This window comes from Urocitellus parryii, chromosome 11 (genome assembly GCF_045843805.1).
Source record: "Urocitellus parryii isolate mUroPar1 chromosome 11, mUroPar1.hap1, whole genome shotgun sequence".
In the NCBI taxonomy this organism is placed as follows: domain Eukaryota; kingdom Metazoa; phylum Chordata; class Mammalia; order Rodentia; family Sciuridae; genus Urocitellus; species Urocitellus parryii.
The window spans coordinates 91,454,782-91,470,178 of NC_135541.1; the positions used below are offsets into that span (position 1 = coordinate 91,454,782).

Here is a 15,397-nt window from a genome sequence, read left to right on the forward strand (position 1 = left end):
CCTAAATTCATCCTTGTGGCCCTCCACCTTCTCACACTCCTCCTTTGAGGCTCTTGCTGTTTCCCCTGTCTGGAACTTTCTTCCAAAGGTATTCACATGGAATATGAAAAGTGAATAGATAGTATCTTTCATGGTTTTGTTTTGTGGTCCTAGAGATACAACCCAGGGCCTCCTGCATGCTAGGCAGGTGCTTCACCCCTGAGCTATACCCCTAGCCCTTATTTATTTTTATTTTGAGACTGGGTCCCCTATGTGGCCCAGTGTGGCTTCAAACATGCAATCCTCCTGCCTCAACCTCCTGAATAGCTGGGATTATAGGTATGACCCACCATACTCAGAAGATAGTAACTTTTAAATTGAGAAATAAAGAAATATCAGCAAAAGCATATAATTGAATGTCTGGAGGTAATTACCAGAATACTAAAAAGAAAAAATAATTATTTTTTGCAGTACTGGTGATTAAAAAGTGGCTGCTGGTACTACATATGTACAGTCATGTGCTGAATAACACAGCAGTCCACAAACACAACGGTTGCCCTATAAGATGATATCTAGTGGTTATTGACACAGTAGTTGTCCCACTTTGTATAAGTAGATACTGTGGTGTTCATACAATGACAAATTGCCTAAAGATACATTTTTCAGGACATAGCCTAACCATAGGCAATGCATGATCGTATGTATGTTTGTGATGAGCTGAGAAATGAATTCTTGAATGGTACACAGCAGATTATTTGCATACATAATTTTTCAGGTATCAGTTGAAAGGAATACAGGAATAAAAATCAGTATTAAAGGTTTTAGTCTTTTTAACCTGCCAAAAAGGGGGAGAATATTTGCCTTGGCAAGTGGGACTAGGAAGAGGGCAAAACACTTGTTTTTCTATAAAAACTTTTCAATAGTATTTTATTTTTACTTTGATGGAAATTAAAGAAAATCAATTTTTTAAAAGGAAAAGAATAAACAGTTTTCAGTTCAGTCTATCACATACAAAAAATGTACACTAGAACCCCCAAAGTACCATCACAACTGAGATGATGCTAGATTTGGAAATTTTCAAAGTATTACCAGCTGCTCACTAATAAAATAACATGAAACATTTGGTTTTAAGCATTTTAACTTCTTGATGTCAACCCGCAAGGATTTAATAATGTCCCTCTATTAACAACATAGCCATTATATGGACATCAGGGCCTCTTCTCTTATCCACCTGTCAGCTGCTGGGGAACTGGTTCAGTATTTTAGCATTTGATCTTATTTTCTCCCTTCTGGATCACATGGTTGGCTTGGTCTCTTTATGAGATTTCCAAACACAAGTGTAAAATGCCAAGCCAAACATCTGTCACTAGGTAGCAGAACATTTATTGGTCTTACCTAAAAGAGTATTTTCTACACCAAGAACTCTGTTGTCATTAAGCCAAGATGAGGACCCAGCCGGGGTGAATGGTGTGGCTGGACTTCAAGGTCTCAGGGAGCAGCTGTTAGACTAGGACACAAGAAAAGACCACTGACTCCAATTAAAATCAAATTAAAGCAAGCTTATTATTTTGACCGGCAGGGCTGCCTCTCCCTCCCAAAACCACAGGAACAAGACAGCAACCCCAGCTTTCCTGCAGCCCAGCTTTATAGCCTAGAAAGTTACACAAAGGGGGGATTACAGATAACAGAACTCTGATGAGCATAACACTGATGGTAGTTTACATTTTTTTCTGGCCCCAACATCAGAATTTATGAGGGTCATTAGAGCCTCAGAGAAGGTCGTTATCTGGCCAGGGAAGGCCAAGATTTTTGAGGCGTCTTTAAAGTTTCAGAGAGGGCTGCTATCTGGTCAGAGAGCCAGGCATGGGTGAGTTCAAGGCATGGGCAGGCATTCCAAGCAGTTTCAGAATTTGCAGTAATTTATAGTAAAGCCGAAATTATCTTTTCATGGCTTTGTGGCAAGATGGCTCCCAATTTTAAGAAAAGATCAGGTTGGGTCTATCACAGCAAGTTTCTCCCCATGCTCACAGAGCCCTGGAGGGCTCAGCTTCTCTTTGTGAAGCGATGTCCAGGAAGAGAACAGGGAGGAAATTCTGATGAGGAAGCGATAGGCAGGTCTACAAAGAGTTCTTTGAGTCACTTCCATAGTTTCTATAAAACTCAAGGACTAAGACTAAAAGTGGCCTCTGCTGCTTATTCATGGGTCAGCCTTGGCAACTGATGCAAATGCTCTTCCAAACCATAGCCGGCAGGGAGGAATAATAAAGACAGTTTTTGTCCAGACTGCAAGCAAAAGAGAAATTCTGGTTCTCTACCCCTGATTTTTATCCCAGACAGGAAGGGAAGAAAACAACAAAATATTCCTGTATCTCCACAGCAGATCTTTAGCATGGGAATGAGTGTGTTGTACTGGTTACAAAGATCAATTGACTACAACATCGGTAATTGCCAAACCAAACTGGCCTGTGGTGCCACATGCCTCTAATCCTGTAAGGGTCCGGTGAAACTTCGGAGGAAGAGACCACAAGAGACCAGCTTCATGCAATATGCACAAGGGGATATTTATTGTTCCAGCATGCTGGGGCTCCATGCCCACTCAAGAAAGGAGAGCAGCCCAGAGCCCAGAGCAGAGGTCAAGCAGAGCTTAAGTACACTTTTTGGGGAGGGCGGGGGGCTTTGCATACATCAGAACAAATCATCATGAGGCACGGGAAAATTGAACAACAACTCTGAGACATGATTAGTACATTCATTGGCGGGAACAGACTGGGCAGGGGTGATTGGTCACTTCTAAGCGGGGTACACATTCAAACTGATTGGTTTTAGGGCCTGGATGCCTATGTGCTGAGCTACTCAGAGCCCTTAGCTATTAAACAGCCAGAGGATCAGGAGGAATATTTACTGGGCAGTTCGGGTATTGTCCTAACAGAGGAGTTTAACAATACCTGGTCCTTTACTTTTTAGCTCAGGCCCTGCAGCTTGGAAACTTTACAATGCCCGGTCTTTTACACTTTAACCCAGGCTTTGCGGCTTAGAATCAGCTTAGAAATTCTACCTTTACAATCCCAATGACTAGAGAGGCTGAGGCAGGAGGATAACAAGTTGGAGACCAGCCTCAGCAACTTAGTGGGACCCTGTCTCAAAAGAGAAAATGAAAAGTGCCGAGGAGGATACAGCTCAGTGGTAGAGATTTACCTAGCATATAGGAGGCTCTGTGTTCAATTCCCAGCACCAGGAAAAGGGGAGATAAGGGGTGGGGTGTGTGGGAGAAAAGCCATTTAAGGTGTTTAAGATAACAGGGCCCAAAAACTTTACCTGTGCATTTATGTGTGAACTTTTGGAAACAAAGGCCTGAAGGCTGTATTGCAGTCCACACAGGTAAATTTATTATGTAGTTTATTAAGTTTATAAAACTTCTAATGATTACATTTTGGAAGGGGGTGTTTGGAGAGTAGCATGTTGTTAGAGTGCATGATTAGCATGTACAAGGCTCTAGGTTTAGTCCCCAGCAACAAAAGATACAATATAAATAAAATAAAAATTTGGAGAAGTCATCAAATATGACATTCATTTTAGAATTATTAATATCATTCCATTTTCTTTCTGACAATGATATTACTCAAGGATTGATTGTCCCTTAAGGTCATTCTTGCTTCTTGAAAGAAAACCCCTATTATCACATAATTACCTCCCCCTCCCCCAATTCCTCAAAATAGTGGGGCAATGGGTTAGAAAGGGAACTTTGTTTTAGAGTACATTTTTAAAAGTCTCCCCCCTCCAAGTACTGGGGATTTGTTGAGAGCCACAGAGTCGGAATGGCCCCTGGCATTTTGCCAGAAGTAATGGTTGAGAGGGGAGCCATTAAGATGATGCTGGATTGATTCAATTGTATATTAGACCTTAACTGTTCGGTAATAGGATGGCTCTTGCTGCCTCCAGCGCCTGCTACTTTGGAGTTCTCACTAGATTTCCTGGGGAGTTCCAGTTGGATGGTGAGGGGAGGGAGTTCCCTGGTGTGGTGTTCCTGGGGGCCACGTGGGTGATGTTCGTGTGTGTTCCCGTGGAGTGTGTGGGGAGTGCTGGTGGAGTTCGGCAATAAAGAGTTGCTGTTTTGAACCTACAAGTGCTTCCTGGTGGCTCGGTTATTTGTGCCCAGCCAGACTGTGGCAGGGATTAAAACCAGGGGCACACTACCACTGAGTATACACTCAGTTCTTTTTATTTTTTTTATTTTGAGACAGGGTCTCACTAAGTTGCTGAGGCTGGCCTTGAACTTGTGATCCTCCTGCCTCAGCCTCCCCCACTGCTAGGATTATAGACCTGAGCCACCTCATTCAGCTCTTCCACTGCTTCTTGCTTTCTCATTTTTTAGGCCTCTTAAGCATGATCCCAGGTATGCATTAAGACCTAGGGTTTTTATGTTTATCTCATAACAAAGGACTTTACTGAAATTGCTTCCTTCCCTCATTCTTTTATTCTCATCCAAACATATTATTTTACTTTACAGCTTCTATCATAGGTTATAATCATAAGTTGTAACTATTTGCCAAAGCATTTCCATTTTTCTCATACAACTATACTTCATTTCCTGGTCTCACTTGCTGTTAGGTGCAGCCAGATGACTGTTCTAACCAAGGGAAAACAGGCAGCAAAAAGCAGCTTCTGGGTCTAGCCTGCAGAGTTCTGCCACATGTAATCCTCCATTCTCTTTTTCCATTCACCAACTTCATAGATAAGATTTAAAGACCCAGAGGAGTATAGAACTGCAAAGCAGAGGTGGGTTAGTGCTAATGGAGAGAGTCCAGGATCTTCAAAACATCAGCAACAGCCTGGTTGGATTATTCTCTAACCAAAAGCAAGTTTTTATTGGATTAATCCATTGAGTTCTCTCTTTCTCTCAACTGGACTTTGAACTCAGGGGCACTTTACTGCTAAACCACATCCCAAGCCCTTTTTATTCTGAGACAGGATCTCACTAAATTGCTGAAGGTCTTGCTAGATTGCCAACACTGGCCTTGAACTTTCATGCCTCCTGCCTCAGCCTCCCAAGTCCCTGGAATTAGAGGTAAGCACCAAGGCACTCACAGTAACAATCTTCTAAGGGGCCCCATGTAGGAAATTCTTCACACAACATCCAGAGTCAGTTACCTTTTTAAAAACACAAATCAGCACAGTGGCTGGTCTTGCTGAGATCCTGGCAGAGGATCTCTTGGAGCTGCTGCCACCAGCCCCAGGCGGCCTTAGGGAGGGACTGGGGGGGGCGGCCTATGCTGCTGCAGCACAGGGCTCAGTGGCATGTCCAAGTGGGTCAGGCTCATTGGGCTCAACGTTGACGGCACCTACTTCCTCACCACCTGGCAGATGCTGTGCCTGGACCCAAAGTCCTTCCTGTACCGCTTGTGCCAGGTCGACCCCGACCTGGACTCAGACAAGGTGAGGGCTGCGCAGGCCAGCCTGGCCCCGGCCCTGGACCAGAGGACAGCAAGGCGCCCTGGAGCCCGCTGCCTCAGGGACACCCATTGCTGTGCCATGGGCGCCCCTCGCCCTTGGGCTCCCGCCTTTGGTGGTGGAGGAGGAGGTCCCCCAGACCCCTGACTTGGCTGCAGACCTACTTTTTCTCCATGGCCTCTGGCCCTGGGGTGAAAGGGGTGCCTATTTAATTGACAGAGATCCCAAGGACCTTGGAGCTGTGTTGAACTCCTTGAGACATGGGAAGCTGGTAGTTAACAAAGACCTCACTGAGGAAGGAGTGTGGGGAGAAGCAGAATTTTACAACATCACTTCACTCACAAAACTTGTAAAGGACAAAATTAGAGAAGGAGACAGTAAACATCACAGGTGCCCGTGAAGCATGTATACCCTGTGTTCAGTGTCAGGAGGAGGAGCTCACACAGATGGTGTTCACCAGGCCTGATGGCTGGAAATTTGAGCAGCTGGTCAGTATCGGCTCCTCTTACAACTATGGGAACGAAGACCAGGCCGAGTTCCTCCGTGTGGTTTCCAAGGAGCTGCCCAACACCCCATATGGCACAACCAGTGAGCCCAGCAAGAAGGCCAAGATTTTTCAGGAACGGGGCTCAAGGATGTGAGATGCAGCACTGACAGCCGAAGAAATGATATACTTTTTCCCAAGATTCAGTGAACCACCATGTCCAGGAAGTACATCTGTGAGAAGAAACCTGCTTTTGATAATTTCTCTAGAGATCTGGGTGTGCATCCTCTTTTGCCTCAGAGATGGGTGGTGAGAGATGGCCCAGCTGTCTGAGGCCAGGGATCCCCACAGGGAGGAGGCACAGGGGCCAGGTGGGCTCTCTCTGGGAGTCTGCTCTGTTCTTTCCGAGTGCTGCCTGGGACTGAGGCAGGGTGCTTCCAACTAGCCTTAGCAGTCCTGAAGACCATTTAAAGGGCAGGGCCCTTGGTGCTACATTCACAGTCTGCAATAGCAGTTCAGGCCTCACCAGGAGGAAGGGGCAGCTGCCATGTGGATTGTCCAGAGCACCATGGCTCAGGTCCAGATGCCTGGTGATCACTGCTTGAGCACCTGAACATCATCCTCGGGTCAGGGAAGCTGCTCTGCCTCCAGTGTGATCACTTGACAGTTTCTCAACCTTGGCGAAGACCCCTGACAATGGTGGACTCTGCATCATCAGTGTGGATAGATTACCCAATGTTTATACTCTTTAGAAATGCCTAAAAGTGTTGCTATGTTTTAGATGGATCTGTCAAATAGTTTAAAGGGAGGTAGAAGTTTTGCCTCATGGGTTCCACCTGAGGGCTCTTCGGGGAGCTGGTGCCCACCAGTGCCTTTGTCGCATCTGGGATGGAGGCTGGGCGGAGGCCTGTCCCTTGGCTTCTGGAGCTGACATTCCGAGTCATGTTGAAGAGTCGGGATGTTTACAGTGCATCCTCTCTGGCTCTGTTTTTTTTTCTGTAAAACTATGCAGTTCTTCTTTCTAATACTCCTGGAGCATTTGAGACTTGACACAACCTACATGAACCAGCCAGTGTGCCATGGAGGCTACTGGGATTGCTATAGAGGCTGCCCCCTGAAGGTTCTGAGACTCTTGAGTGGGGGCTGGGGGCCTGGTCCCAGTGAGCAAGCTCTGCCTCTTGAACTCTGCTTCCCAGTGGAGCTGTGAAGACTGACCACTGGAGTTGCCTGTGTGAGGTCAGAGCTCTGACACTGTCTAATGTCAATGCTTCCAGAAACTTCTTGCCTAGGTCCTCTTTTTTTTCTTCTTTGCCAATAACCTGATTAACCAAGTTTTCCAGCATCTAGTATTTACCTCCTCCTTTCATAAGGCCTCTTTTATGTTGTTAAAGGTTCAGCTTAAACAATTTATAAAAACCTTTCTATAGGGCAGATTTAGTCACTGGCTGAACTGGTCCTCCCCAGCAGAGCTCCAAGGGAAGGTGTCCCTGTTGGCCTTGGAGAGCTGCTGGGTGCTTAGCATTTTTTGATTTTGACATTGATATAATAGGTAGGCTTGTGGGGTTTTTGTTTTTGTTTTTTAACTTAGAGATATTAAGACTTAATTCACTAAAATTTATTCTAAGGGGATAGTTATAGTTTTATACTTTATTAGGTATCCATGTTTTATCAGCTTACCATTTAATGCCTAAGTTTCCCCTGAAAATAGCAAATAAAATTGTGTATTCATGAATGAAAAAAAAAAACCACACAAATCAGATAATGCCACACACTTGTGCAGAATCCTCATACATTCTCCTTTCACACTCAGTAAAATTCAAACATTTTTTCATGGCCTCCTCCTTCCTGGATACCTCTCTGACTTCACTTTCTACCACTCTCCTGATTCTTTACTCTTCTCTACTTTTGTGATTGTTCCTTGAAGGCAATAGCTCCTTCCTGCCTGTGGGCCTTTGCATCAGCACTTCTTCTGCCTGGTATACTCTTCTACCATGTGTGCTCATGGCTTTTTCACTCACATCATTCAGACATCCGAGAGAAGCCTTTCTGGACAATCTATCAAAAAATAGCACCTTAGCCAGGTGCAGTGGTGCACATTTGTAATCCTCACAGTTTGAGAGGCTGAGGCAGGAGAATCTCAAGTTCAATGTCAGCCTCTGCAACTTAGCAAGACCTTGTCTCATAATAAAAAATAAAAGACAAAAGGGGCTGGGGATGTATCTCAGTGGTTAAGCAACTGTGGGTCCAATCCCTGATAATCCCCCAAGAATAGCATCTTACCTCTTCCCATGGCCCCCATCCACTTTGACCATCTCCTTCCACTGTTTTACTGTTTTCCATTGCACTATTACTACTTGATATTACATATTCACTTGCTTATTATGTGTCCATTTAAAGCCTGTGGAAGTTCATGAGCACAGGAATCTTGTGTGCCTTGTCCACTGCTGTTTCTTCAGTGCATAGAAAAAATGCTCTAAAGATGTAGGAATGCTATATATATATATATATATATATATATATATATATATATATATATAAATATATTGAACAAATGAATTAATGGATTCTAAACAAATGTGCCTGTTTCACTTAATTAGAGTTGTGAATCTAATTTAGCAAACCCTATATATTGCTTACTGATTGGGTAATCTTAGGAGAGTTGTTTAATCTTCCTGTGCCTCAATTTCTTCATCTGTGAAATGTAAGAAAATGTCACCTATTTCATTGAGTATGAGGTTTGAATAAATGAATACAGGAAGTGCTTATTCTGGAATAATGCCTAATAATATAAGTATTCTATTAGTGCTTGCTGATATTATTGGGTTTTATTTATTTATTTATTTATTTGTTTATTTGTTTATTTATTTATTTATTTATTGGTGGTGCTTGGGATTGAACCTAGGGGCTTGTGCATGTGAGGTATGCACCCTACCAACTGAGCTATATCCAGCCTCCTGATATTGTTATTGTTACAGAAATCTAGACTTTCAAAGTTTAAATTAAGGAGGTAGAAGAAAGGGCCATTTTTCACATTATAAAGGACATTTGAAAATTATAACAAATGAATGTGTATTAGGATTTGCAAAGCAGAGGTTAAAAATAGCAGAGAAACTTGAAATGAAAGTCTTAGAAACCTCTGCCAATTAAAAATCAATCAGCAGCTGGGTTCAATGGCGCATGCCTGTAATCCCAGCATTTAGGAGGCTAAGGCAGAAGCATCACAAGTTCAAAGCCATCTTCAGGAAAAGCAACCTGCATGTGCTGAGCAACTCAATGAGACCCTGTCTCTAAATGTGTCTCAGTGTTGGAGTGCCCCTAAGATGAATCCCCAATACTAAAAATAAATAAAATAAAAATCAGCAATAAAGACAAAGGAAGTCTGAAACTATGATGGAGCCATTCGAATTTGATTAACAACCAAAAAATTAGTTTATATACAACTTTGCAAGATAATAATTGCAGTATATATCAAAGCACATCTGTATCTTTAAAACTAAATTCCACAATATCACCACAGAAGATGAGATCCTTTCCCACTATCTTTTCGCCTTCTACAACACATAATCAGCATGTCCCTCTTTACTAACAGCTTCGATCTGGAGGAAGCAACATCATTTTTGCTCCAGCTAAGACTTATCACATTAGTGCAGAGCCAATAAAGTTGACCCACAAAAAGGGTTCTACAAATGAAGGTGATTGATTAGCTAAGTGTTAACTATCAATTCTGCACTAAAAATAAGCCAAAACGTGAAGCAAAAATGTTAGAGTCTGTAAACAAGTCAGGATGGCGCCTGGCATTTTGCCAGAGGGAGTGGTTTGTGAAGTAACTCCAGCCAGCCATTAAGTGTGGAGATTCCTTATTGGTTGCCTGCTATAGCTAGTTCATGTTAATTAAGATAAGCTGTGTGAAATGTATAAATACCCCTCCTGTCCTACAATAAATGGCTCCCTCTCCTGCTGTATCAATGTATACAAGTTGTTCGTCACCCCCTGGTTATTTTGCTGCAGCGGGACTGTGGCAGATGGTGGCCCGTTACAGGGAGCTCCGGGACACTTGGGGGTAAGTGACGGAAAAAAAAAGCTGCCCGTCCATAGATAGGACAGGAGCAAATCTGCTCATGCCTAGACAGATAGGGCGAGAGGAAAAATGGCCATTTTGATAAAATGGAGAAGATTGATACAGTATGTTTGTGTCTTGTTTTGTCTCGGTGTATTGTATTGTCTTTGTGATGAAAATATGGAAGGGGTGAGAAGTAAATTACTAAGGGAAAGAGGCACCCCAGTGGACCGAAGATTAATTAGGGCATGTGTTGATGGAAGCCCAGGAACTCTATTCAGAAAGACAAAGAAAGTTCAGAAGAAGAAGGATTATCAGGAAAAAAGTTGCAGCAAAAGGCTATTACTAAATACTTTTCGTTACCGGAGGGTGCGTGAATTGGAATCAGGGCGCAAGCCGGTCATGGCGCAGCAAGTACTTTCCAAGTGGTGGCAGCCGGCTCTTCCAGTGCCGCCAGCCCAAATCTAGACCTGACCTGGAGGCACAGTCTCATGGGCTCTTGCTCCCTGTGTCCAGTAGCAGTTTGAGTCCGTGACACTCCCCAGGCCATCTGGATGCTACAGCCGGCAAAAGACGCTAGGAGTCCCTGAGGTTTGGTCATTTTCAATGCAAATAACTAAGCTACAATGGTTCTCCCACACCTGGAAGCTAATGAGTAATGAGCACTATTAAGGCTTATTTCAAATGTAAAAAACCTTGAGATAATGTACTAAATTGTTCAGAAGGTTGTTTTCTTAGCGCCTGCTGGAATACTACAGGATTTTCTTTAGCCATCTGGAGTTCCTGCCTTCATCCCAGTGCCAGTGAAGATGAAGGTGGAAGAATTTCCAGTGTTGCTGAGAACCGGAGGAGACTTCGGATCAAGCTAGCTGCCTGCAGAACTTACCTGGACTGTGATTTACCTGGACTGTGAGTTAATCTATTGAGACACTGCTTTACCTGGACTGAGACAACAAATTGTAATCTACAACAAATTGTAACTCGGTATCTTTGCTAACAGTGTCATTGCTGGTATAATTTTTCTAAGGGCTTCTTGCATGGAGCCATCAATTGGCTTGGTATTGTGGCATTTTGTATCCTCTCCTTCTGCTTGTAGCAGATTATTTATGGTGTTTGTGTAAAAACCACTATGGTTGTTATTTAAATTAAACAAAATGGGGAAATGTTAGAGTCTGTAAACAATTCAGGATGGCGCCTGGCAAATGTTAGGGTCTATAAACAAGTCTGGATGGCGCCTGGCATTTTGCCAGAGGGAGTGGTTAATGTTAAGGTCTGTAAACAAGTCAGGATGGCGCCTGGTATTTTGCCAGGGGCAGTGGTTTGTGAAGTGATGCCAGGGAGCCATTAAGTGTGAAGATTTCTTATTGGTTGACTGTTGTATCTAGTTTATGCTAATTAAGATAAGCTGTGTGGAATGTATAAATACCTCTGTTGTCCTACAATAAATGGCTCCTACTCCTGCTGTATCTGTAAGGGACCAGCGAATGTCGGAGGAAGAGACCACCAAGAGACTGACTCATGCAACAGCAAAAGGGGGTTTATTGCAGATCCAGCATGCTGGGGCTCCATGCTCAAGAAGGGAGAGCAGCCCAGAGCCCGGAACAGGGGTTAAGCAGTGCTTAAGTACACCTTTTGCGGAGGGCGGGGGCTTTGCAGACATCAGAGCAAATCATCATGAGGCGTGGGAAAATCGAACAACAACTCTCAAACATGATTAGCACATTCATTGGCGGGAACAGGTCGGGCAGGGGTGATAGGTCAGTCCTAAAGCGGGGTACACATTCAAACTGATTGATTTAGGCCCTGAGGTGCCTACGTGCTGAGCTGCACTGGGCCCAAGTTGTTAAGCAACTAAGTGGTCAGGGGGAATTCCTACACATATCTAATGGGCAATCCAGGTAATTGTCTTAACAGCTACAGGAATTTCAGGCTTTGAGTGTAGCTTAGAAACTTAACAATACCTGGTCCTTTACATTTTAACTCTGGCTTTGTAGCTTAGAAACTTTACAATACCTGGTCCTTTACATTTTAACTTCAGTTTCTTTTACCCTTTCATATCAATGTACACAAGTTGTTCGTCACCCCCCCCCCCCCCAGTTATTTTGCTGTAGCCGGACTGTGGCACAAAAATATGGATATTTTTTATAAAATTTGCTTTTTTAAGGGGAGGAATTATTATTATTACTTTGAAATTTGATTACAACCAATTTTGTTGGCATTAAAATTAGAGTCATTTTAAATTTGAATAATGGCTTATGTACCAAAACTCAGAAATTAAGTTTGGCAAAAATGGGAATAGTTTTCCAGTAATTACAGATCAGAAGGCAGAAATAAATTTTGGGAAACAGACAAAATCATGTTTACAATGATTGTGCCACAGATTTAAACTTCAGTAGTGCATTAGTAAACTTCACATTTGGATCTTCACTTTGAGATTTGAGAGCTGTTTCTTGGAAAAAAAAAAAAATCTCAGTACCTTGTGCAAATAAATCAGTCTTCCTTGTGCCTTAGCACACACTTAAAATTTCTCCACTGTATATATACAAAACACCTACCACATTGGCAGGTCAAAATACATACTTTCATAACAAAACTATAATGTACCTCTCAAGTATGAACAATATACACATAATACATGGTATACAGTATTTACAAAATATAAAATATTATACAAGCTGTTTGTATGTAACTTTTTAAGCTCATCTTTTGCACCTATAGGTTGCAACAAGGCAAATTTCCATTTCTGTACCAATTTTTTAGAGTCCAAAGATTTGGGGAAAACTGTTTTACACACATAGTGAAATCTGAAATTTAAGTTTGAACTTTGAGGAGCGTTTTTAAGTGTACTGCCATAAGCTCCCTGTTTTGGTTGGAATTTTCAACAGTGCTTCCCATCCAGTGACTAGGAGGCTTTGGAAGAACACTAGGAGAAGGTGGATCACTAAACTTTGCCTCAGCATAATTTTCCTTTTGGCTCACTTCAGTTAGAAATGGTGATTTCTTCAAATGCATATTTTTAATGTTCTCAGTATTTTTAAAAGGCTTTTTTTTTTCCTGCTTCTAATTCTATCAGGCGAAACAGAATCCTGCCAAAAGTTATTTTCATTCCTTTTTGCAGAGGTGATCTTGGTTAGTGGCAAGTGATATTTGCTTTTCTGTCTGTTTATCTTTGGTTGTTCACACAAGTGTATACCATGAACAAGCTGGCCATGGGGAAAGGCAATTTTCTCTGATTTTCCCATCTTTGATTTTAAAACCTCTTTTCTCAGCGGGGATTGACCGGGTACCGCGGGCCTCAGTGACCCAGGGATGGGGCTCCCTTCCTCAGTTCTGGTAGCGGCTGCAGGATTCTGGACCCAGAAGGTGGCCTGACCCGGGTCCTCCTGCGCTCCACTCCGTCCAGTTGCCGGGCTCTGGTCGCCCTCCAGGTTCAGCTGGTGCTGCTGGTACTGATGGAAGCGACTGGGTAGCTGCCCCGCCGGGCTGGCCCGCACCATTTTTTTTTTTTTTTTTTTTTTTTGTCGATTCTTTGGCGCTGCCCGCGGGGAGCCTCCGCGGCCAGGCTACCATTGGGCAGAGCTGCTGGAGCGTGAGGCTGGGGAGTCAGACAGGGGCAGTCTCCCCCTAGGAGGTGAGGGAGGAAGAGGGTTGGGGGCAGTGCCCTGGGGTCTGGGATCCGAGGTAAAGGCAGCGGTGCCGGGTCACCATCAGGAGGGCCCGGAAGTAACCTCGGGTGGAAAAGCCAAGCGGAGCAAGACTGCCGCTCAGGACGAGCGGCTCCTGCTGTGGGACAGAGACGACAGTCATAGCGCTAGGAGGCAGGCAGAAAGGAAATTGTGCTGGGTGTATCAACATTCTTTGAGCCTCAGCCCTCCTGTCCCTCCAACAGCCAGACAAAAGAAGAGCTTCTCATAAAGACAGCTCTTAAGATTCAAGGGAGAATTAAAAATCAGTGAAGTTAACTATTGCATTATAAATACCATTCTAGTTGAGCCTACCGCATATTCCTACTGTGATTTCAGATTGAAAATGCAAAGCCGTAGATATGGAATAAAGTATTGCTTAGGACATTTTGTGTTATAAAATGACTCACTTTTAATAACAGATATTCCCTCCCTATTTGTACCTTGTGAAGCAATTAGTTAAGCTATTATTATTATTATTATTATTTTAAAATCTTAACCAATTCGGAAATCTGAATACTCCTTCTCAGAGAGATTTCCAACTGAGAAATTGTATTTCATTTCATGACAGCAATTGTCTATGGGCTATTTATTTTAAATTTGTTAAGCATATCAGATTTAATCTAGAAAGTCCTTCATTTTAAGTGTTCAAAGAGCATGTGAGCTAAAAGCTTAAATCAATTCTTTCCAGGATGGACACTTTTTGTTGTTGTTACAATAACGATCTTTTGTGCTATTTTAAGAATCTCCTTGGCTAAAGATTTTGAATGCAGTAAGAAAATCTATAGACCTCAGACACTTAGCTCACCAGCAAGGTCAGCTTAAGGTTACAAGAGGCATTTTTCCAACCCTCAGTCTGAGAGAATAAATACACTTAAGTAATAAAGGAAACAGTATTAGATACAAGTAACCTGGACACTCATTACCTCAGTGCAAAAATTCAAGATGTCCCCAGTACCTTTCTCATTTTCGTCATTGGCATCAATTAAAGTAAAAAAAAAAAAAAAAAAAAAGAGAGAGAGATGAATATATGTATATAGATGCCTAAAAATTATGTATGTTATTTTTCCAAAATGTAGTTTAAATATGTTTCTTCCTTACAAGAGCATATTTTCTAACGTCAACCTAAATCTGATTTTCCTCCTGCATTTCTTAAATTTTCTTGAAGTACCACCCTCCTATCTATCAGGGAGATTTTTAATACCAAAGTCATTTTTAAAAATTCTTCCCTTATTTCATCACCATATGCACTCAGTTGCCAGGTTCTATTGGTTGTAGCTTTGCAATAACCTCTCAAGTGCCCTCCTTTCCAATCCCCCTAACTCGAGGGATTACCTACTCTGCTGTGATAACTACTACAATTTGTCCCTGCATTTAGCCTCTCTCTATCTCAAGGCAATAGTTCTGTCAAATCAATCTTTTAATGAACAACTATGATTTTTCATTCCCTTCTCAAATGCCTTACAAACTACAAAACAAAATCTAGATGCCCCTCTCTAGCATTTAAAACCAGAATATGACTGATCCAAATCCCCAGCCGTATTTTGTATATTTTTTATTTAAAGGAAGAAGGTTCATGGAGTTAACATCTCTCTGTTGCTGAGGCTGTCTTTGATCCTCCTGTCTCTGCCTCCCGAGCTGCTGGGATTACAGGTGTGTACCACCATGCCCAGCTGTTTTTTTTTTGTTGTTTTGTTTTATTTTGTTTTGTTTTTAGTTGCAGATGGACACAATATCTTTATTTGT

General features: G+C 42.6%; 2 pseudogenes; one reads left to right on the forward strand and one right to left on the reverse strand.

Annotated features, from left to right (window-relative positions):
* The first annotated feature begins 3,898 nt into the window (after positions 1-3,898).
* LOC113175352 (BTB/POZ domain-containing protein KCTD5 pseudogene) lies at positions 3,899-6,068 on the forward strand (annotated as a pseudogene).
* Positions 6,069-12,496: 6,428 nt separating this feature from the next.
* Positions 12,497-13,775, reverse strand: LOC144249239 (proline-rich nuclear receptor coactivator 1 pseudogene; annotated as a pseudogene).
* Positions 13,776-15,397: the final 1,622 nt, after the last annotated feature.